This window comes from Callionymus lyra, chromosome 16 (genome assembly GCF_982586985.1).
Source record: "Callionymus lyra chromosome 16, fCalLyr1.hap1.1, whole genome shotgun sequence".
In the NCBI taxonomy this organism is placed as follows: Eukaryota; Metazoa; Chordata; class Actinopteri; order Syngnathiformes; family Callionymidae; genus Callionymus; species Callionymus lyra.
The window spans coordinates 24,601,957-24,626,146 of NC_141833.1; the positions used below are offsets into that span (position 1 = coordinate 24,601,957).

Genomic DNA, 24,190 nt, shown 5'->3' on the forward strand with positions numbered 1-24,190 from the left:
GACATATCTGGGAATTGAACCAGCAACCTGCAAAATCCAAAAATGCAGGCAACTTAGTCACTGAGCTAGAATTTCTGGAAGAAGATGATGGTGATAATAATAGAAGACAGAGAAGTCAACAAAAGTTTCATTAACATGAAGATGAATTATTGAAATAATAAAACTTGATCAGCTTGTGCCGCCCCCTGCAGGATCACAAGAGAACACTCACTCAGGTCCTAGATAACAAGTCAACTATGAAGGTGAAGGAAATAAGTGGACTTGAACCCAGGTCATAAGAGGTCACGGATCTTAAAAAAGATCACTCACTGTAACCACTGTAACCTAAAACTCCAATGGGCCTTTTCATACAACGCTAACAAACTCATCTGTTATCGTTGCCGTAAGATCACATCCAAAGTATGTCGTGGCAGCTGATGCGAAACAAGGTTTGGCAAAAACAAAAGTGTGGTGTTAGATTAAAAATTATTATACACTATACGTATACGCCATACTTAAATTAACCCCTTGACGCCTGAATTTATTTGCAATTGTTCAAAAAAAATAATTATGTGTGTTTTTGCTTTCAAGCAGAGACTAAATAAAGTGAAGATTCAATTTTTTACTGTAGAACATAAAATTATTGTAAAATTGGGTATGTCGCAAATTAGCGACAACAGGCATTGGAGGACCAAAAAATAATAAAAACACATTTCCCATCTTAAGCATGAAATTTTATTTTTTAATGCCAACATATACATTACAGTGGTAAGAAAACAGTAAAAAACACAATGCGTGCGTGTTTGTCAATGTGCGTCAATACGTGTGTGTGTCAATGCGTGTGCGTGTGTCAATGCGCGCGCGCGTGTCAGCCACCTTTGAGAGACTAATGGATGGCATGCTAGCTGGTGTCCCACGTCAACAGTGCCTTGTGTATTTAGATGACCTTCTAATTCATGGGGCATCGTGTGAAGAAGCCCTTAACTCCCTACGACTAGTGCTGAGCAGAGTGGCTGCTGCGGGTTTGAAGCTGCACCCTGACAAGTGTCACTTCTTAAGGCGAGAGTTAGTGCGTGTGTGTGTCAATGTGCATCAATGCGTGCGCGCGTGTCAATGTGCGTCAATGCGCGCGCGTGTGTCAATGTGCGTCAATGCTTGCGCGCGTGTCAATGTGCGTCAATGCTTGCGCGCGTGTCAATGTGCGTCAATGCGCGCGTGCGTGTCAATGTGTGTCAATGCGCGCGCGTGTGTCAATGTGCGTCAATGCTTGCGCGCGTGTCAATGTGCGTCAATGCGCCCGTGCGTGTCAATGCGTGTGCGTGTGTCAATATGCGCGCGCGTGTCAATGTGCGTCAATGCTAGCGCGCGTGTCAATGTGCGTCAATGCGCGCGTGCGTGTCAATGTGCGTCAATGCGCCCGTGCGTGTCAATGCGTGTGCGTGCGTCAATGCTTGCGAGTGTCAATGTGCGTCAATGCTTGCGCGCGTGTCAATGTGCGTCAATGCGCGCGCGTGTGTCAATGTGCGTCAATGCGCGCGCGTGTCAACACACAACACACGCACGCACACATTAAACAAATGCACACGTAAAACAAATGCACACGCACACAACACACGCACGCACACATAAAAAAATGCGCACACCCACATAAACAAACGCGCACGCATGCATACACAGACATGCACTGACAAAACAAAATAGGTTTGTTTGTTTCATTTATTTTATAGGTTTGTTTGTGATGTGTAGTTATGCGTTTGTGTGCATGTCACTGGTGTGTGTGCGCATGTGTCAGTGTGTGTCTGCGTGTGCGTGCGTGTGTGTGTTTTATGTGTGCATGTCACCATGTGTGTGTGCGTGTGTCAGTGCATGTCTGTGTATGCATCCGTGTGTTTTGTGCGCGCATTTGTTTTATGTGTGCGTGCGTGTTTGTTTTATGTGTGCGTGCGCGCATTTGTTTCATGTGACATGCACACATAAAACACATGCACGCACACATAAAACAAACGCGGACGCACACATAAAAGAAACGCGCACGCACACCTAAAACACACGCATGCACACACAGACATGCACTGACACACGCACACACACACGGTGACATGCACACATAAAACAAACGCGGACGCACACAAAACAAACGCGCACGCACACATAAAACACACGCATGCATACATAGACATGCACTGACAAACGCACACACACACGGTGACATGCAAACATAAAACACACGCACGCACGAACACATAAAACAAACGCGGATTTTATAGGTTTGTTTGTGATGTGTAGTTATGCGTTTGTGTGCATGTCATTGGTGTGTGTGCGCATGTGTCAGTGTGTGTCTGCGTGTGCGTGCGTGTGTGTGTGTGTGTGTTTTATGTGTGCATGTCACCGTGTGTGTGCGTGTGTCAGTGCATGTCTGTGTGTGCATGCGTGTGTTTTGTGTGCGTCCGCGTTTGTTTTATGTGTGCGTTCGTGCGTGTGTTTTATGTGTGCGTGCGTGCGTGTGTTTATGTGTGCATGTCACCGTGTGTGTGTGCGTGTGTCAGTGCATGTCTGTGTGTGCATGCGTGTGTTTTAGGTGTGCGTGCGCGTTTCTTTTATGTGCGCGTCCGCGTTTGTTTTATGTGTGCGTGCGTGCGTGTGTTTTATGTGTGCATGTCACCGTGTGTGTGTGCGTTTGTCAGTGCATGTCCGTGTACGCATGCGTGTGTTTTATGTGTGCGTGCGCGTTTGTTTTATGTGGGTGTGCGCATTTGTTTAATGTGTGCGTTCGTGCACAGTAAATTTCCAAGTGTCAAAAAGGAAGTGTTAATGTATTTTAACTATTTCATAGACTGGTTTAACTCTTCCAGATGTAACACAACAACAACAGGTGTAAAACGTGGCTCCGAACCCTGCAGTGCTGTTGTCAATATCCAGAGTTAAAACCCAGGTGTTATTTATTCAGTGTAAAAAGTGAATGAACACTGTCAAGGGTCAATTTAACAATATTCAGTGTTAATATCTTAATATGCTCCGCCCATTTCAAATGATCCAGAAGTTTCTAGAGTAATTGGACCTCATGGACCACCGCCATGTTTCCATTGGTAAAGACTGTGGTAAGTCTCTCCATCTGCTGACTTATATTTAAATGAATTAAACGATTTATACAATTGTATTCACCGTGACTGTACTACCATTCGCTTTTTAGACTTCTAATGTAGATGAATTGCTATGTGGTTCACCAACATTAAGTTACATTCTATTACTTGTAATGCGGTACAGTTAACCTGCGCAGTGAACACCACGTGTAGACACTTGTAACCAATACCACTATGGATTATTGTGTATATTCGGTTTATGGTGCTCGCTCAAAGTAATGTAACCCAGCCGTTTATTTGTTGTTTTATGTTTCAATTATTTTCACTGGAAGTATATAATTAAACCCAGTTGTTATTTTCGTGTTTTATGTTTTATTACTTTTCAATGCATGTATCGCATTAAGACACTGTCGCTTTAAGACGGCCATTGTTTTTTACCTGCGTTCCACGGATGAGATGCGTGGCGTTCAGATGCTTCAGCGGCTCAGAGACTGAGACACGTGTGTGCCAACGCTCCTGCAATTTTACTGAATACACTCGCTTATCACTCCTAGGTGAGCCTAAACAATACGTTTATATTATTGTTTATATTGCTGTGTGTAAATGAATGTTGTGTCGAAGCAGCTATTTAAGTTTTTGTGTGAAACTTGAAGCATTGTTTTATAACTTTATTCAAGTGTATATTTTCGATAGTATTTTATATTGTACTGTTTCACTTTGTTTTGAAAGTAAGTTGCACTTTATATTTTGTTATCGCGTGGTGTTCAGATGCTTCAGCGGCTCAGAGTTCACCGCATCTGTTATTTAACACGCCGATTAAACGTTCGTGCTGTTGTATGGTTAACAAGCGTTGAATGTGTTGAAGGTGCCGTAGCTAAGAATCTTGAATATTAATAAAATAAATCGCCTGCCATGACCCACCAATATAGCAAACTTTTTATTGGAATATAGATATATTTTCGTCCTTCAAAATAACAAACAAAATACGTGTGTGAGTTACATTATAATTTAAAAAGCTAAGTTTTAGCGAACTAGCTCTCGTGTTAACGCACCACAGAAAGTTACATTACACGCAAGGAAACATTATTTCTGAGTCTTAAAGCAATAATGATATCTTACCTCAATAGACGAGTGACGCGCACCTGATTCCGTCAAGTTATGCACGAACGTGAGGATAAAATGCGATCGATCTTTGTCAACAAGTGTGATGTCATCATCCGGAAGTTGCGTATGCGGCAATTTGAAAACTTTTTAGCTGACGCTAAATTTAAACTAAACTTAACTCGGTCTTTATAAAAGCACGCATCTACTATTGTATTCATGGCGCTTTTAAACAAACAAGCACAATATCTCATTGTATTCCTGTGGTGTGACGTCACCGCTGCAGGATCAGTCGATTAGCATGTGTGACGTCACCCCTGCAGAATCGCGATTAATGTTGACAAACGTCACGTAGACGCTCATAATCGCAGCTAAATAAAAAGAAAACATATGTCCATAAACGCAATCTCAATGAAAGCTTCTATTTTCATAGAAAAGCGCACCGGATTATAAAGAGGATCAAGCGAAATAGCACAGACTTTATTTTACTCATTCATAAAACAATGTCAACATTATGGAGTTGAAACACCTAAAAATATACAATATAGTCACTTTTACAGGACCTTTTAAGCATGTTTTAATCCGCGAGAGCTTCTTGACTTCCGCGATGCGTAAACAATCCAAGCTCCAAAAAATTAAAATTAAGCATTTTTACCGATTTATATTGACTCTGTACCTCCTTAAAGTGGTTTGAGGTCGTTAAGCACAATCAGGATTAGAATCACACTGTTGACATTAAACATTTCAAATGAGCTTCATAGTTGTAGAATTACGGTAGCCAAATGAAACAGCGACACGTCACGTTACCAAGGCAACGAAGAGATGGGCGACGCGTCAAATGTAACCCGGGTCGTTTGAATCCGACGTCGGGGGCTGCTCTGTATAATACTGGGTGACCCGTGCGTGTCAATGTGCGTCAATGCGTGCGCGCGTGTCAATGTGCGTCAATGCGCCCGTGCGTGTCAATGTGCGTCAATACGTGTGTGTCAATGTGCGTCAATACGTGTGTGTCAATGTGCGTCAATACGTGTGTGTGTGTCAATGTGCGTCAATGCGTGCGGGTGTGTCAATGCGTATAGACGTGTGTTTATATGTGTGTACATATATGTGTGTATGTGTATAGACGTGTGTGTGTATATATGTGTGTGTATGTGTATAGACGTGTGTGTATATATATGTGTGTATGTGTATAGACGTGTGTGTGTATATATGTGTGTGTATAGACGTGTGTGTATATATATGTGTGTATGTGTATATACGTGTGTGTGTATATGTGTGTATGTGTATAGACGTGTGTGTGTGTGTGTATATATATATATACGTGTGTGTGTTTATATGTATGTGTATAGACGTGTGTGTATATATATGTGTGTATGTGTATAGACGTGTGTGTGTGTATATGTGTGTATGTGTATAGACGTGTGTGTATATATATGTGTGTATATGTGTGTATATATATGTGTGTATGTGTATAGACGTGTGTGTGTATATGTGTGTATGTGTATAGACGTGTGTGTGTGTATATGTGTATAGACGTGTGTGTATATATATGTGTGTATATGTGTGTATGTGTATAGACGTGTGTGTGTATATGTGTGTATGTGTATAGACGTGTGTGTATATATATGTGTGTATATGTGTGTATGTGTATAGACGTGTGTGTATATATATGTGTGTATGTGTATAGACGTGTGTGTGTGTGTGTGTGTGTGTGTATATACTGTATATATATTGTAACGATCCTGTTTGTTCTGTTCATTAATGTTGCGGGCACTTTAAGAAGGTGAGTCTGTGCGCATGCGCAGTTGTTGTTAGAGAGAGTTCGCGTTCAACTTGTGGTGTGAAGAACGAGCGGCGTTGGTTGTGGCCGAAACAATAACCTCTCTGTGAGTACAGCGAACAAAGAAACAATATCTGTGCAAGACAACCGTCTGGTCATGTGTGGAGGACCAAACGTTACATTGGTGTCAGAAGCGACTTTTTCGGACCTGCTCCTGAGGCGAAGCTAACGGTTATTAGCAACGAACTTTGCTAACGAACGTCGCCGGTATGTACGGGAAAGTGAAGAGCGAAAGTGAGGAGATGGACGTTGGTGCGAGACGACGGGACCATGCTCAACAGTTAAGAGACGCTGTGTTACAACTCTCAGAAGAAGAATGTGCGTCAATGCGTGCGCCAATGTGCAGCAACTGGGCTTCATCAAGTATCAAACAGATCACACATCACACCTACCATGATTTTGTTCAATGAGATGAAAACTTATTTGATGTTCAATCCAGTGTTCAGGTTGACTTCAGTGCTTATGTTTTAGTAGAAGTGAAGCTGTGGTGCTTTAGTTTAATACATGGACACAGCACTAAACTTTGTTGTTGGTTGTTAGTTGTTTTTTTAGATTTTGGGATCAACCGTCACTTTTTAGTAATGGGAGAATTATTTCTCTGTACTGTGCGAGTCGTCCCAGAGCCATTGTTCAGCCTGAAGCCAATACGTTTTTAGGTTGAAAAGTTTGCCCCCCTGAAAAAATGTAATGCCGCCCCTTAAATGTTTTTCTGCAGCCGGGTCTGTCAGTGTTATACTAGATCCACTCAGTATAAACTGTTGTCAACATTGAAGTCAAATCATCTCCAGAAATGATACTTTGTGATGAAGTCTTAATGTTAAAAAAGACAAATGTAATAATATCTTTAATGAATCCATTCATGTACATTTATATCAAACCTGCTATTCCCTGCATGATGGGATCAGAAACACTAGAATTCTACTTTCTCTGTACGTTTTAGATTTACAACACATGGACATACAGTAGATCTGACTTAATTATTAAGGTCATGCATGTCATTAATCATTTTTCTACTTAATGACGACATCATTAAAAGTGTGAACTGCAGTCACACTGCAAGTTTATGTCCATAATCCTTAGATATTCTCTCCAAATGAGAACAATTTAACAGAAGAGTTTAACATTACCTTGGCTGTAGTCATGCTCTGTAGACAGAAGCTTCACCTGCACAGGTGATCTCATTAGCTCGTCCTGTCTCTCCACCTGCACGCAAAGCAACTTGTACTCTCTGCTGCCCTCTAGTGTTGCTAAAACTATTTATTATGTCCAATAAACAAACCTACAGAAAGACTTAACAGTGTGGGTCTTTCTTTTTATTTCAAGGGTCCCCATTTTGTCTCAAACATCAATATAGCTAATATTTAACACTAATTGGTAAATATCAAACATGTATGCTTCATTACAGTTGAAACAATTGTTCTCTGGTAACAAATATTTATCATTAAACATGTGTGTTCATGTATGATCCATGGCACTCATCATGATGGACAAATATGATGGAAAAACATTCTATTAGTGTCAGTACAGTACACGAGGTTGGAAATCAACGACGCATTTGCGCATGCGTTGTCCACCTACAAGGAGGTTTATAACGGTCAGACGCGGAAGAATCTACGAAACTATCACTGATAGATTCTCAAAAATCATCTGATATAAAATGATCTTTTCTCTCAAGGATAAGGATGTTGAAGGAGTGACGTCACAGTGTCCACTGTTGAAGGATAAGGATGTTGAGTGTCCAGCTGGAAGGAGCAGAGGTACATGTTGTGGTTTATTAAAGTCTCTTTTCATTTTATTGACATCGGTAAATGTAACGCTAAGTTTAAGTGAAGGTATCAAGACCTGTCGCCCTTCCCAGCTATCTTCTAAATAATCCACGGAGGAAAAATTCAGAAAAAAAAGTCTTATATAGATCCAGAGCGGTCCGTAATAGGAACAAAAAAACAAAACAGGCACTCGGGGCGAAGGCAGGGCACTTCTGGAGATCGGGGTCCCAACAGCAACTAAAACAAAAAGACAAAAGGACCCACTTGAGTAAATAAAAGTGCTGACAACGTCAGGAGTATCCAAAGGATTATCCAGTTGTGATTCAAAGGCGAGGAGCGAGATCGAAAGGACAGCCAACCTGGTCTGGAAACGCAATACTCTGGCGAGTTCTTCCGGGTAGAGACGCTCCTTATCAATGGGAAGAACCCGCCACTCCATCATCCCCAGCCGCGCACCTGCCAGCGTCTGTCACTCAAAACACAGGACACATGAAAACGGAAAACCACCTTCAAAATAAAACAAAACAATATAAGCATGACACTTGTATGTTGATTCTATTAAATGTATTCTGCCTATTTTAAATGTTGACCTTTTTTCTTATAAGAGTAACTGTCAGGAGTCTTGATGTAAAACGTCACTCAAATTTGTCATTTATTTATTTCTCTCACAGGATTCAGAGTCAATGTTCATTGCACAGAATTTCCATCTCCGTCCTGCACTGTCTGTGATGATGGAACTTACATGGACAAATTGAACCGAGAGAAACATGGTTTCAAGTGTCTCGTCTGTACTGAAGGTAAAGTTTGTTCTTCACTAGAATGATGAGTTGGTCAGTATGTAGATGTGATGTAGAATTTGTTATTGACTAACAGGACTGAGAGAGATCAGATCCTGTACCTTCACAGCAAACACCAAGTGTGAACCTCTGGAGGGTTTTTTCTGTGTGGACGGCTCAGTGGACACATGTGTGGCAGCACAGCAACACTCCACATGTGAACCAGGACAGTTCATCATCAGAGCAGGCGAGTTTCACATCCAACATGTGAAATGCAAGAGTGCAGAAACTATAAGACACACACAATGTTCTTCACAGGAACGTCCTCCACAGACACTGAGTGTGGAACCTGCAGTGAAGGAACATTTTCAAATGGAACGTTCACGTCATGTCAGGATCACAAACAGTGAGTGAAGCTTCACAAATGTTTGCTCCAGATGTTTTCTTCTAAACTGTCTCCACTTGTCTTTGTAGATGTTCAACATATCTACGAGAAGGAACTATTTCTTCTGACTCTGTATGTCGAGAAGGTTTGACACCAGGAGAAGTGGCTGGAATTATTGTTGCTGTGATCGTTCTACTGATCACATGTTCTGTAGTTTATTGGTATAAAAAAAGAAAAAGAGGTAAAAAACAAATGCATTCATAAAAATCACATTATTATATTGATTTGTGTTTATCTGGAGTCATTTCCTTGAATTATTTTTCTCCTTAACCAGATCGAAAAGAGTTCAAGAGAAGAAGGAAGGTATGTAAGAACGTTTTTTAGTCATTTATCAAAGTGATTTAATGTTTAAATGTAATGTTGATTAATTTTGCAAATGTCATCACTTGTACAATTAAAATTAATGTCAATTTTGGTTTAATATCTTCAGCACTGCAGTATTTGTGCATCAGAGAAACTATCATTATTTCTTATTAGGAGGTGGCAGTGGAAATGAATGAATGAATGTATGGATTCAACGGAGCATCCGTGAGAATTTCAATTAGTTTGAGCTTTTTTTTTAATCTAAACTGACTTATTTTTTTCTTGTCTTAGATCAATTTATTCATCTGAGAATAAGTCCGATGAAGTCGAACATGTTCCACTGATGGTAGAACCCGGGGAAGACCCAGAACACACTGAAGAACCATGTTCCTCCACTGGGCTGGAAACACAGGGGGGTCCTCCAGAAAGAGCTGGACGATGTAACTGGGGAGAAGAAAGTATGGACCTCTCTGCTGAAGCTGCTGCCCCCGTGACAAGAATCCAGATAAACAGACCAGAGATAGCAGACGTTGAATATGAACTAATTGGACACGAGGATATTAAAGTAGATTGTTCAGTCATTCAATAGAATGTTTCAGTTTTATACAACATGAAAAATGTGTTCATAAATGATCTGTTCAGTGAACATAACATATTTCTGGCTGTTTTCATTTGCCTGTGTGTGTAGCTTAGTCTGGGATATAGAAATCAGTTTCTGTCAAAGCTTTCATTAATCTCATAAATGGCTGATCAGTTAAACATCAGCCAGGTTTGAGGATGTACTTCACTCCACAGCCGTCAGTGTTGCTTGTTCTTTCACTGCCCTTTTTGTGAGGTCACCAAATTCAGACCAGCACAGATGGACAAAACCCAACAGCACATACAAAGCCACTTGAGAAAGGCAATCATCATGGAGGTGTGTACAGTATATCTTTAGTTAGTTCCTCGTATATTGCATCATAAAAGTCTAACCGTTTACATTTTTATGTTTGACAGACTATCCGATACACAGATGTGGGCTGCAGACCAGAACCTCACGTCCATTGTCCGTATTGTGCTGATACAGCTGTCATGGTTGCATGTTGCATGGATGTGTGTATCTTTAAAACATGTTGAGTAACAGAAAAATGTATTCAGTATTCAGTGTGTGTTCAGTACTACAACTCCAATGGGCCTTTTCATACAACGCTAACAAACTCATCTGTTATCGTTGCCGTAAGATCACATCCAAAGTATGTCGTGGCAGCTGATGCGAAACAAGGTTTGGCAAAAACAAAAGTGTGGTGTTAGATTAAAAATTATTATACACTATACGTATACGCCATACTTAAATTAACCCCTTGACGCCTGAATTTATTTGCAATTGTTCAAAAAAAATAATTGTGTGTTTTTGCTTTCAAGCAGAGACTAAATAAAGTGAAGATTCAATTTTTTACTGTAGAACATAAAATTATTGTAAAATTGGGTATGTCGCAAATTAGCGACAACAGGCATTGGAGGACCAAAAAATAATAAAAACACATTTCCCATCTTAAGCATGACATTTTATTTTTTAATGCCAACATATACATTACAGTGGTAAGTAACAGTAAAAAACACAATGCGTGCGTGTTTGTCAATGTGCGTCAATACATGTGTGTGTCAATGTGCGTCAATGCGTGTGCGTGTGTCAATGCGCGCGCGCGTGTCAGCCACCTTTGAGAGACTAATGGATGGCATGCTAGCTGGTGTCCCACGTCAACAGTGTCTTGTGTATTTAGATGACCTTCTAATTCATGGGGCATCGTGTGAAGAAGCCCTTAACTCCCTACGACTAGTGCTGAGCAGAGTGGCTGCTACGGGTTTGAAGCTGCACCCTGACAAGTGTCACTTCTTAAGGCGAGAGTTAGTGCGTGTGTGTGTCAATGTGCGTCAATGCGTGCGCGCGTGTCAATGTGCGTCAATGCGCGCGTGTGTCAATGTGCGTCAATGCTTGCGCGCGTGTCAATGTGCGTCAATGCGCGCGTGCGTGTCAATGCGCGCGCGTGTGTCAATGTGCGTCAATGCTTGCGCGCGTGTCAATGTGCGTCAATGCGCCCGTGCGTGTCAATGCGTGTGCGTGTGTCAATATGCGCGCGCGTGTCAATGTGCGTCAATGCTTGCGCGCGTGTCAATGTGCGTCAATGCGCGCGTGCGTGTCAATGTGCGTCAATGCGCCCGTGCGTGTCAATGCGTGTGCGTGCGTCAATGCTTGCGAGTGTCAATGTGCGTCAATGCTTGCGCGCGTGTCAATGTGCGTCAATGCGCGCGCGTGTTGCAATGTGCGTCAATGCTTGCGCGTGTCAACACACAACACACGCACGCACACATTAAACAAATGCGCACACCCACATAAAACAAACGCGCACGCACACATAAAACACACGCATGCATACACAGACATGCACTGACAAACGCACACACACACGGTGACATGCAAACATAAAACACACGCACGCACGCACACATATAACAAACGTGGATTTTATAGGTTTGTTTGTGATGTGTAGTTATGCGTTTGTGTGCATGTCATTGGTGTGTGTGCGCATGTGTCAGTGAGTGTCTGCGCGTGCGTGTGTGTGTTTTATGTGTGCATGTCACCGTGTGTGTGCGTGTGTCAGTGCATGTCTGTGTGTGCATGCGTGTGTTTTGTGTGCGTCCGCGTTTGTTTTATGTGTGCGTGCGTGCGTGTGTTTTATGTGTGCATGTCACATGAAACAAATGCGCGCACGCACACATAAAACAAATGCGCGCATGCACACATAAAACAAATGCGCGCATGCACACATAAAACAAATGCGCGCACGCACACATAAAACAAATGCGCGCACGCACACATAAAACAAATGCGCGCACGCAAAAGTAAAACAAATGCGCGCACGCACACATAAAACAAATGCGCGCATGCACACATAAAACAAATGCGCGCATGTCACATAAAACAAATGCGCGCACGCACACATAAAACAAATGCGCGCACGCACACACAAAACAAATGCACAAGAGCACACAAAACAAATGCGCGCGCACCGATAAAACAAATGCACACGCACGCACACATAAAACAAACGCGCACGCACACACACTCCCTACGACTAGTGCTGAGCAGAGTGGCTGCTGCGGGTTTGAAGCTGCACCCTGACAAGTGTCGCTTCTTAAGGCGAGAGTTAGTGCGTGTGTGTGTCAATGTGCGTCAATGCGTGCGCGTGTGTCAATTTGCGTCAATGCGCGTGCGTGTGTCAATGCGCGTCAATGCTTGCGCGCGTGTCAATGTGCGTCAATGCGCGCGTGCGTGTCAATGTGTGTCAATGCGCGCGCGTGTGTCAATGTGCGTCAATGCTTGCGCGCGTGTCAATGTGCGTCAATGCGCGCGTGCGTGTCAATGTGCGTCAATGCGCCCGTGCGTGTCAATGCGTGTGCGTGTGTCAATATGCGCGCGCGTGTCAATGAGCGTCAATGCTTGCGCGCGTGTCAATGTGCGTCAATGCGTGCGTGCGTGTCAATGTGCGTCAATGCGTCCGTGCGTGTCAATGCGTGTGCGTGTGTCAATGCTTGCGAGAGTCAATGTGCGTCAATGCGCGCGCGTGTGTCAATGTGCGTCAATGCTTGCGCGCGTGTCAATGTGCGTCAATGCGCGCGTGCATGTCAATGTGCGTCAATGTGTGTGTGGTTATGCGTTTGTGTGCATGTCACACACGGTGTGTGTGCGCATGTGTCAGTGTGTGCGTGCGTGTGCGTGTGTGTGTGTTTTATGTGTGCATGTCACCGTGTGTGCGTGCGCGTTTGTTTTATTTGTGCGCGTGCCCATTTGTTTTGTGTGTGCGTGCGCGCGTTTGTTTTATGTGTGCGCGTGCGTATTTATTTTATAGGTTTGTTTGTGATGTGTAGTTATGCGTTTGTGTGCATGCCACTGGTGTGTGTGCGCATGTGTCACCGTGTGTGTGCGTGTGTCAGTGAAATACGCACACACACACGGTGACATGCACACAAACGCATAACTACACATCACAAACAAACCTATAAAATGAATAAAACAAATGCGCGCGCGCACACATAAAACAAATGCGCGCGCGCACACAAAACACACGGATGAATACACAGACATGCACGGCGCACGCACACATAAAACAAATGCGCGCATGTCACATAAAAAAAATGCGCGCACGCACACATAAAACAAATGCGCGCACGCACCCATAAAACAAATGCGCGCACACACACATAAAACAAATGCGCGCACGCACACATTAAAGAAATGCGCACGCACGCACACAAAACAAATGCGCAAGAGCACACAAAACAAATGCGCGCGCACAGATAAAACAAATGCACACGCACACAACACACGCACGCACACATTAAACAAATGCGCACACCCACATTAAACAAACGCGCACGCACACATAAAACACACGAATGCATACACAGACATGCACTGACAAACGCACACACACACGGTGACATGCAAACATAAAACACACGCACGCACGCACACATAAAACAAACGCGGATTTTATAGGTTTGTTTGTGATGTGTAGTTATGCGTTTGTGTGCATGTCATTGGTGTGTGTGCGCATGTGTCAGTGTGTGTCTGCGTGTGCGTGCGTGTGTGTGTTTTATGTGTGCATGTCACCGTGTGTGTGCGTGTGTCAGTGCATGTCTGTGTGTGCATGCGTGTGTTTTGTGTGCGTCCGCGTTTGTTTTATGTGTGCGTGCGTGCGTGTGTTTTATGTGTGCATGTCACATGAAACAAAGGCGCGCACGCACACATAAAACAAATGCGCGCATGCACACATAAAACAAATGCGCGCACGCACACAAAACAAATGCGCGCACGCACACATAAAAGAAATGCGCGCACGCACACATAAAACAAATGCGCGCATGCACACATAAAACAAATGCGCGCATGCACACATAAAACAAATGCACGCATGTCACATAAAACAAATGCACGCACGCACACATAAAACAAATGCGCGCACGCACACATAAAACAAATGCGCGCATGCACACATAAAACAAATGCGCGCATGCACACATAAAACAAATGCGCGCACGCACACATAAAACAAATGCGCGCACGCACACATAAAACAAATGCGCGCATGCACACATAAAACAAATGCGCGCATGTCACATAAAACAAATGCGCGCACGCACACATAAAACAAATGCGCGCACGCACACATTAAAGAAATGCGCACGAGCACACAAAACAAATGCGCGCACGCACACATAAAACAAATGCGCGCATGCACACATAAAACAAATGCGCGCATGCACACATAAAACAAATGCGCGCATGCACACATAAAACAAATGCGCGCATGTCACATAAAACAGATGCGCGCACGCACACATAAAACAAATGCGCGCACGCACACATTAAAGAAATGCGCACGCGCACACAAAACAAATGCGCAAGAGCACACAAAACAAATGCGCGCGCACAGATAAAACAAATGCACACGCACACAACACACGCACGCACACATTAAACAAATGCGCACACCCACATAAAACAAACGCGCACGCACACATAAAACACACGCATGCATACACAGACATGCACTGACAAACGCACACACACACGGTGACATGCAAACATAAAACACACGCACACATAAAACAAACACGGATTTTATAGGTTTGTTTGTGATGTGTAGTTATGCGTTTGTGTGCATGTCATTGGTGTGCGTGCGCATGTGTCAGTGTGTGTCTGCGTGTGCGTGCGTGTGTGTGTTTTATGTGTGCATGTCACCGTGTGTGTGCGTGTGTCAGTGCATGTCTGTGTGTGCATGCGTGTGTTTTGTGTGCGTCCGCGTTTGTTTTATGTGTGCGTGCGTGCGTGTGTTTTATGTGTGCATGTCACATGAAACAAAGGCGCACACGCACACATAAAACAAATGCGCGCATGCACACATAAAACAAATGCGCGCACGCACACAAAACAAATGCGCGCACGCACACATAAAAGAAATGCGCGCACGCACACATAAAACAAATGCGCGCATGCACACATAAAACAAATGCGCGCATGCACACATAAAACAAATGCACGCATGTCACATAAAACAAATGCACGCACGCACACATAAAACAAATGCGCGCACGCACACATAAAACAAATGCGCGCATGCACACATAAAACAAATGCGCGCATGCACACATAAAACAAATGCGCGCACGCACACATAAAACAAATGCGCGCACGCACACATAAAACAAATGCGCGCATGCACACATTAAAGAAATGCGCACGAGCACACAAAACAAATGCGCGCACGCACACATAAAACAAATGCGCGCATGCACACATAAAACAAATGCGCGCATGCACACATAAAACAAATGCGCGCATGCACACATAAAACAAATGCGCGCATGTCACATAAAACAGATGCGCGCACGCACACATAAAACAAATGCGCGCACGCACACATTAAAGAAATGCGCACGCGCACACAAAACAAATGCGCAAGAGCACACAAAACAAATGCGCGCGCACAGATAAAACAAATGCACACGCACACAACACACGCACGCACACATTAAACAAATGCGCACACCCACATAAAACAAACGCGCACGCACACATAAAACACACGCGTGCATACACAGACATGCACTGACAAACGCACACACACATGGTGACATGCAAACATAAAACACACGCACGCACGCACACATAAAACAAATGCGTTTGTGTGCATGTCATTGGTGTGTGTGCGCATGTGTCAGTGTGTGTCTGCGTGTGCGTGCGTGTGTGTGTTTTATGTGTGCATGTCACCGTGTGTGTGCGTGTGTCAGTGCATGTCTGTGTGTGCATGCGTGTGTTTTGTGTGCGTCCGCGTTTGTTTTATGTGTGCGTGCGTGCGTGTGTTTTATGTGTGCATGTCACATGAAACAAATGCGCGCACGCACACATAAAACAAATGCGCGCATGCACACATAAAACAAATGCGCGCATGCACACATAAAACAAATGCGCGCACGCACAAAAAACAAATGCGCGCACGCACACATTAAAGAAATGCGCGCACGCACACATAAAACAAACGCGCACGCACACATAAAACAAATGCGCGCGCGCGCACACAAAACACACGGATGCATACACAGACATGCACTGACACACGCACACTCCCCCATGTCATGAGGGAAGTTGGGGGGCCAGCAGTATTTCATGGGCGGTCCCACAAATGCGCACGAGCACACATAAAACAAATGCGCGCGCACACATAAAACAAATGCACACGTAAAACAAATGCACACGCACACAACACACGCACGCACACATAAAACAAATGCGCACACCCACATAAACAAACGCGCACGCACACATAAAACACACGCATGCATACACAGACATGCACTGACAAAACAAAATAGGTTTGTTTGTTTTATTTATTTTATAGGTTTGTTTGTGATGTGTAGTTATGCGTTTGTGTGCATGTCACTGGTGTGTGTGCGCATGTGTCAGTGTGTGTCTGCGTGTGCGTGCGTGTGTGTGTTTTATGTGTGCATGTCACCATGTGTGTGTGCGTGTGTCAGTGCATGTCTGTGTATGCATCCGTGTGTTTTGTGCGCGCGCATTTGTTTAAGTGTGCGTGCGCGTTTGTTTTATGTGTGCGTGCGCGCATTTGTTTCATGTGACATGCACACATTAAACACATGCACGCACACATACTTTTTATTGGAATATAAATATATTTTCGTCCTTCAAAATAACAAACAAAATACGTGTGTGGGTTACATTATAATTTAAAAAGCTAAGTTTTAGCGAACTAGCTCTCGTGTTAACGCACCACAGAAAGTTACATTACACGCAAGGAAACATTATTTCTGAGTCTTAAAGCAATAATGATATCTTACCTCAATAGACGAGTGATGCGCACCTGATTCCGTCAAGTTATGCACAAACGTGAGGATAAAATGCGATCGATCTTTGTCAACAAGTGTGACGTCATCATCCGGAAGTTGCGTATGCGGCAATTTGAAAACTTTTTAGCTGACGCTAAATTTAAACTAAACTTAACTCGGTCTTTATACAAGCACGCATCTACTATTGTATTCATGGCGCTTTTAAACAAACAAGCACAATATCTCATTGTATTCCTGTGGTGTGACGTCACCGCTGCAGGATCAGTCGATTAGCATGTGTGACGTCACCCCTGCAGAATCGCGATTAATGTTGACAAACGTCACGTAGACGCTCATAATCGCAGCTAAATAAAAAGAAAACATATGTCCATAAACGCAATCTCAATGAAAGCTTCTATTTTCATAGAAAAGCGCACCGGATTATAAAGAGGATCAAGCGAAATAGCACAGACTTTATTTTACTCATTCATAAAACAATGTCAACATTATGGAGTTGAAACACCTAAAAATATACAATATAGTCACTTTTACAGGACCTTTTAAGCATGTTTTAATCCGCGAGAGCTTCTTGACTTCCGCGATGCGTAAACAATCCAAGCTCCAAAAAATTAAAATTAAGCATTTTTACCAATTTATATTGACTCTGTACCTCCTTAAAGTGGTTTGAGGTCGTTAAGCACAATCAGGATTAGAATCACACTGTTGACATTAAACATTTCAAATGAGCTTCATAGTTGTAGGTAGCCAAATGAAACAGCGACACGTCACGTTACCAAGGCAACGAAGAGATGGGCGACGCGTCAAATGTAACCCGGGTCGTTTGAATCCAACGTCGGGGGGTGCTCTGTATAATACTGGGTGACCCGTGCGTGTCAATGTGCGTCAATGCGTGCGCGCGTGTCAATGTGCGTCAATGCGCCCGTGCGTGTCAATGTGCGTCAATGCGTGCGCGCGTGTCAATGTGCGTCAATACGTGTGTGTCAATGTGCGTCAATACGTGTGTGTCAATGTGCGTCAATACGTGTGTGTGTGTCAATGTGCGTCAATGCGTGCGGGTGTGTCAATGCGTATAGACGTGTGTTTATATGTGTGTACATATATGTGTGTATGTGTATAGACGTGTGTGTGTATATATGTGTGTGTATGTGTATAGACGTGTGTGTATATATATGTGTGTATGTGTATAGACGTGTGTGTGTATATATGTGTGTGTATAGACGTGTGTGTATATATATGTGTGTATGTGTATATACGTGTGTGTGTATATGTGTGTATGTGTATAGACGTGTGTGTGTGTGTGTGTGTGTGTGTGTATATATATATACGTGTGTGTGTTTATATGTATGTGTATAGACGTGTGTGTATATATATGTGTGTATATGTGTGTATGTGTATAGACGTGTGTGTGTGTGTATATGTGTGTATGTGTATAGACGTGTGTGTATATATATGTGTGTATATGTGTGTATATATATGTGTGTATGTGTATAGACGTGTGTGTGTATATGTGTGTATGTGTATAGACGTGTGTGTGTGTGTGTGTGTGTATATATATATATACACGTGTGTGTGTTTATATATGTGTATGTGTATAGACGTGTGTGTGTGTATATGTGTATAGACGTGTGTGTATATATATGTGTGTATATGTGTGTATGTGTATAGACGTGTGTGTGTATATGTGTGTATGTGTATAGACGTGTGTGTATATATATGTGTGTATATGTGTGTATGTGTATAGACGTGTGTGTATATATATGTGTGTATGTGTATAGACGTGTGTGTGTGTGTGTGTGTGTGTGTATATACTGTATATATATTGTAACGATCCTGTTTGTTCTGTTCATTAATGTTGCGGGCACTTTAAGAAGGTGAGTCTGTGCGCATGCGCAGTTGTTGTTAGAGAGAGTTCGCGTTCAACTTGTGGTGTGAAGAACGAGCGGCGTTGGTTGTGGCCGAAACAATAACCTCTCTGTGAGTACAGCGAACAAAGAAACAATATCTGTGCAAGACAACCGTCTGGTCATGTGTGGAGGACCAAACGTTACATTGGTGTCAGAAGGGACTTTTTCGGACCTGCTCCTGAGGCGAAGCTAACGGTTATTAGCAACGAACTTTGCTAACGAACGTCGCCGGTATGTACGGGAAAGTGAAGAGCGAAAGTGAGGAGATGGACGTTGGTGCGAGACGACGGGACCATGCTCAACAGTTAAGAGACGCTGTGTTACAACTCTCAGAAGAAGAATGTGCGTCAATGCGTGCGCCAATGTGCAGCAACTGGGCTTCATCAAGTATCAAACAGATCACACATCACACCTACCATGATTTTGTTCAATGAGATGAAAACTTATTTGATGTTCAATCCAGTGTTCAGGTTGACTTCAGTGCTTATGTTTTAGTAGAAGTGAAGCTGTGGTGCTTTAGTTTAATACATGGACACAGCACTAAACTTTGTTGTTGGTTGTTAGTTGTTTTTTTAGATTTTGGGATCAACCGTCACTTTTTAGTAATGGGAGAATTATTTCTCTGTACTGTGCGAGTCGTCCCAGAGCCATTGTTCAGCCTGAAGCCAATACGTTTTTAGGTTGAAAAGTTTGCCCCCCTGAAAAAATGTAATGCCCCCCCTTAAATGTTTTTCTGCAGCCGGGTCTGTCAGTGTTATACTAGATCCACTCAGTATAAACTGTTGTCAACATTGAAGTCAAATCATCTCCAGAAATGATACTTTGTGATGAAGTCTTAATGTTAAAAGAGACAAATGTAATAATATCTTTAATGAATCCATTCATGTACATTTATATCAAACCTGCTATTCCCTGCATGATGGGATCAGAAACACTAGAATTCTACTTTCTCGGTACGTTTTAGATTTACAACACATGGACATACAGTAGATCTGACTTAATTATTAAGGTCATGTATGTCATTAATCATTTTTCTACTTAATGACGACATCATTAAAAGTGTGAACTGCAGTCACACTGCAAGTTTATGTCCATAATCCTTAGATATTCTCTCCAAATGAGAACAATTTAACAGAAGAGTTTAACATTACCTTGGCTGTAGTCATGCTCTGTAGACAGAAGCTTCACCTGCACAGGTGATCTCATTAGCTCGTCCTGTCTCTCCACCTGCACGCAAAGCAACTTGTACTCTCTGCTGCCCTCTAGTGTTGCTAAAACTATTTATTATGTCCAATAAACAAACCTACAGAAAGACTTAACAGTGTGGGTCTTTCTTTTTATTTCAAGGGTCCCCATTTTGTCTCAAACATCAATATAGCTAATATTTAACACTAATTGGTAAATATCAAACATGTATGCTTCATTACAGTTGAAACAATTGTTCTCTGGTAACAAATATTTATCATTAAACATGTGTGTTCATGTATGATCCATGGCACTCATCATGATGGACAAATATGATGGAAAAACATTCTATTAGTGTCAGTACAGTACACGAGGTTGGAAATCAACGACGCATTTGCGCATGCGTTGTCCACCTACAAGGAGGTTTATAACGGTCAGACGCGGAAGAATCTACGAAACTATCACTGATAGATTCTCAAAAATCATCTGATATAAAATGATCTTTTCTCTCAAGGATAAGGATGTTGAAGGAGTGACGTCACAGTGTCCACTGTTGAAGGATAAGGATGTTGAGTGTCCAGCTGGAAGGAGCAGAGGTACATGTTGTGGTTTATTAAAGTCTCTTTTCATTTTATTGACATCGGTAAATGTAACGCTAAGTTTAAGTGAAGGTATCAAGACCTGTCGCCCTTCCCAGCTATCTTCTAAATAATCCACGGAGGAAAAATTCAGAAAAAAAAGTCTTGTATAGATCCAGAGCGGTCCGTAATAGGAACAAAAAAACAAAACAGGCACTCGGGGCGAAGGCAGGGCACTTCTGGAGATCGGGGTCCCAACAGCAACTAAAACAAAAAGACAAAAGGACTCACTTGAGTAAATAAAAGTGCTGACAACGTCAGGAGTATCCAAAGGATTATCCAGTTCTGATTCAAAGGCGAGGAGCGAGATCGAAAGGACAGCCAACCTGGTCTGGAAACGCAATACTCTGGCGAGTTCTTCCGGGTAGAGACGCTCCTTATCAATGGGAAGAACCCGCCACTCCATCATCCCCAGCCGCGCACCTGCCAGCGTCTGTCACTCAAAACACAGGACACATGAAAACGGAAAACCACCTTCAAAATAAAACAAAACAATATAAGCATGACACTTGTATGTTGATTCTATCAAATGTATTCTGCCTATTTTAAATGTTGACCTTTTTTCTTATAAGAGTAACTGTCAGGAGTCTTGATGTAAAACGTCACTCAAATTTGTCATTTATTTATTTCTCTCACAGGATTCAGAGTCAATGTTCATTGCACAGAATTTCCATCTCCGTCCTGCACTGTCTGTGATGATGGAACTTACATGGACAAATTGAACCGAGAGAAACATGGTTTCAAGTGTCTCGTCTGTACTGAAGGTAAAGTTTGTTCTTCACTAGAATGATGAGTTGGTCAGTATGTAGATGTGATGTAGAATTTGTTATTGACTAACAGGACTGAGAGAGATCAGATCCTGTACCTTCACAGCAAACACCAAGTGTGAACCTCTGGAGGGTTTTTTCTGTGTGGACGGCTCAGTGGACACATGTGTGGCAGCACAGCAACACTCCACATGTGAACCAGGACAGTTCATCATCAGAGCAGGCGAGTTTCACATCCAACATGTGAAATGCAAGAGTGCAGAAACTATAAGACACACACAATGTTCTTCACAGGAACGTCCTCCACAGACACTGAGTGTGGAACCTGCAGTGAAGGAACATTTTCAAATGGAACGTTCACGTCATGTCAGGATCACAAACAGTGAGTGAAGCTTCACAAATGTTTGCTCCAGATGTTTTCTTCTAAACTGTCTCCACTTGTCTTTGTAGATGTTCAACATATCTACGAGAAGGAACTATTTCTTCTGACTCTGTATGTCGAGAAGGTTTGACACCAGGAGAAGTGGCTGGAATTATTGTTGCTGTGATCGTTCTACTGATCACATGTTCTGTAGTTTATTGGTATAAAAAAAGAAAAAGAGGTAAAAAACAAATGCATTCATAAAAATCACATTATTATATTGATTTGTGTTTATCTGGAGTCATTTCCTTGAATTATTTTTCTCCTTAACCAGATCGAAAAGAGTTCAAGAGAAGAAGGAAGGTATGTAAGAACGTTTTTTAGTCATTTATCAAAGTGATTTAATGTTTAAATGTAATGTTGATTAATTTTGCAAATGTCATCACTTGTACAATTAAAATTAATGTCAATTTTGGTTTAATATCTTCAGCACTGCAGTATTTGTGCATCAGAGAAACTATCATTATTTCTTATTAGGAGGTGGCAGTGGAAATGAATGAATGAATGTATGGATTCAACGGAGCATCCGTGAGAATTTCAATTAGTTTGAGCTTTTTTTTAATCTAAACTGACTTATTTTTTTCTTGTCTTAGATCAATTTATTCATCTGAGAATAAGTCCGATGAAGTCGAACATGTTCCACTGATGGTAGAACCCGGGGAAGACCCAGAACACACTGAAGAACCATGTTCCTCCACTGGGCTGGAAACACAGGGGGGTCCTCCAAAAAGAGCTGGACGATGTAACTGGGGAGAAGAAAGTATGGACCTCTCTGCTGAAGCTGCTGCCCCCGTGACAAGAATCCAGATAAACAGACCAGAGATAGCAGACGTTGAATATGAACTAATTGGACACGAGGATATTAAAGTAGATTGTTCAGTCATTCAATAGAATGTTTCAGTTTTATACAACATGAAAAATGTGTTCATAAATGATCTGTTCAGTGAACATAACATATTTCTGGCTGTTTTCATTTGCCTGTGTGTGTAGCTTAGTCTGTGATATAGAAAACAGTTTCTGTCAAAGCTTTCATTAATCTCATAAATGGCTGATCAGTTAAACATCAGCCAGGTTTGAGGATGTACTTCACTCCACAGCCGTCAGTGTTGCTTGTTCTTTCACTGCCCTTTTTGTGAGGTCACCAAATTCAGACCAGCACAGATGGACAAAACCCAACAGCACATACAAAGCCACTTGAGAAAGGCAATCATCATGGAGGTGTGTACAGTATATCTTTAGTTAGTTCCTCGTATATTGCATCATAAAAGTCTAACCGTTTACATTTTTATGTTTGACAGACTATCCGATACACAGATGTGGGCTGCAGACCAGAACCTCACGTCCATTGTCCGTATTGTGCTGATACAGCTGTCATGGTTGCATGTTGCATGGATGTGTGTATCTTTAAAACATGTTGAATAACAGAAAAATGTATTCAGTATTCAGTGTGTGTTCAGTACTACAACTCCAATGGGCCTTTTCATACAACGCTAACAAACTCATCTGTTATCGTTGCCGTAAGATCACATCCAAAGTATGTCGTGGCAGCTGATGCGAAACAAGGTTTGGCAAAAACAAAAGTGTGGTGTTAGATTAAAAATTATTATACACTATACGTATACGCCATACTTAAATTAACCCCTTGACGCCTGAATTTATTTGCAATTGTTCAAAAAAAATAATTATGTGTGTTTTTGCTTTCAAGCAGAGACTAAATAAAGTGAAGATTCAATTTTTTACTGTAGAACATAAAATTATTGTAAAATTGGGTATGTCGCAAATTAGCGACAACAGGCATTGGAGGACCAAAAAATAATAAAAACATATTTCCCATCTTAAGCATGAAATTTTATTTTTTATTGCCAACATATACATTACAGTGGTAAGAAAACAGTAAAAAACACAATGCGTGTTTGTCAATGTGCGTCAATACGTGTGTGTGTCAATGTGCGTCAATGCGTGTGCGTGTGTCAATGCGCGCGCGCGTGTCAGCCACCTTTGAGAGACTAATGGATGGCATGCTAGCTGGTGTCCCACGTCAACAGTGCCTTGTGTATTTAGATGACCTTCTAATTCATGG

General features: G+C 42.2%; 3 long non-coding RNA genes across 11 annotated transcripts; 2 read left to right on the plus strand and 1 right to left on the minus strand.

Moving 5' to 3' along the window:
* The first annotated feature begins 5,919 nt into the window (after window positions 1-5,919).
* On the plus strand, window positions 5,920-10,657 carry LOC148064247 (uncharacterized). Of its 4 annotated transcripts, XR_015713505.1 has the most exons (10): window positions 5,920-6,280; window positions 7,676-7,757; window positions 8,438-8,563; window positions 8,640-8,789; window positions 8,861-8,948; window positions 9,017-9,168; window positions 9,262-9,290; window positions 9,465-9,515; window positions 9,582-10,206; window positions 10,287-10,657. It is a non-coding gene; the product is annotated as an uncharacterized LOC148064247 (long non-coding RNA). The 4 variants fall into 4 exon arrangements; XR_015713503.1 differs by having other exon boundaries at window positions 9,465-10,206; XR_015713504.1 differs by lacking the exon at window positions 9,465-9,515.
* On the minus strand, window positions 7,060-21,573 carry LOC148064248 (uncharacterized). 3 transcript variants are annotated; one of them, XR_015713511.1, is made up of 4 exons: window positions 21,154-21,573; window positions 20,251-20,326; window positions 8,031-8,232; window positions 7,060-7,203 (listed from the first exon to the last, which is right to left on the minus strand). It is a non-coding gene; the product is annotated as an uncharacterized LOC148064248 (long non-coding RNA). The 3 variants fall into 3 exon arrangements; XR_015713513.1 differs by lacking the exon at window positions 7,060-7,203 and adding an exon at window positions 7,752-8,003 and having other exon boundaries at window positions 8,126-8,232; XR_015713512.1 differs by lacking the exons at window positions 20,251-20,326; window positions 21,154-21,573 and adding an exon at window positions 17,187-17,262.
* LOC148064249 (uncharacterized) lies at window positions 19,046-23,927 on the plus strand. 4 transcript variants are annotated; one of them, XR_015713510.1, is made up of 10 exons: window positions 19,046-19,169; window positions 20,799-20,880; window positions 21,561-21,686; window positions 21,763-21,912; window positions 21,984-22,071; window positions 22,140-22,291; window positions 22,385-22,413; window positions 22,588-22,638; window positions 22,704-23,328; window positions 23,409-23,927. It is a non-coding gene; the product is annotated as an uncharacterized LOC148064249 (long non-coding RNA). The 4 variants fall into 4 exon arrangements; XR_015713507.1 differs by having other exon boundaries at window positions 22,588-23,328; XR_015713509.1 differs by lacking the exon at window positions 22,588-22,638.
* Window positions 23,928-24,190: the final 263 nt, after the last annotated feature.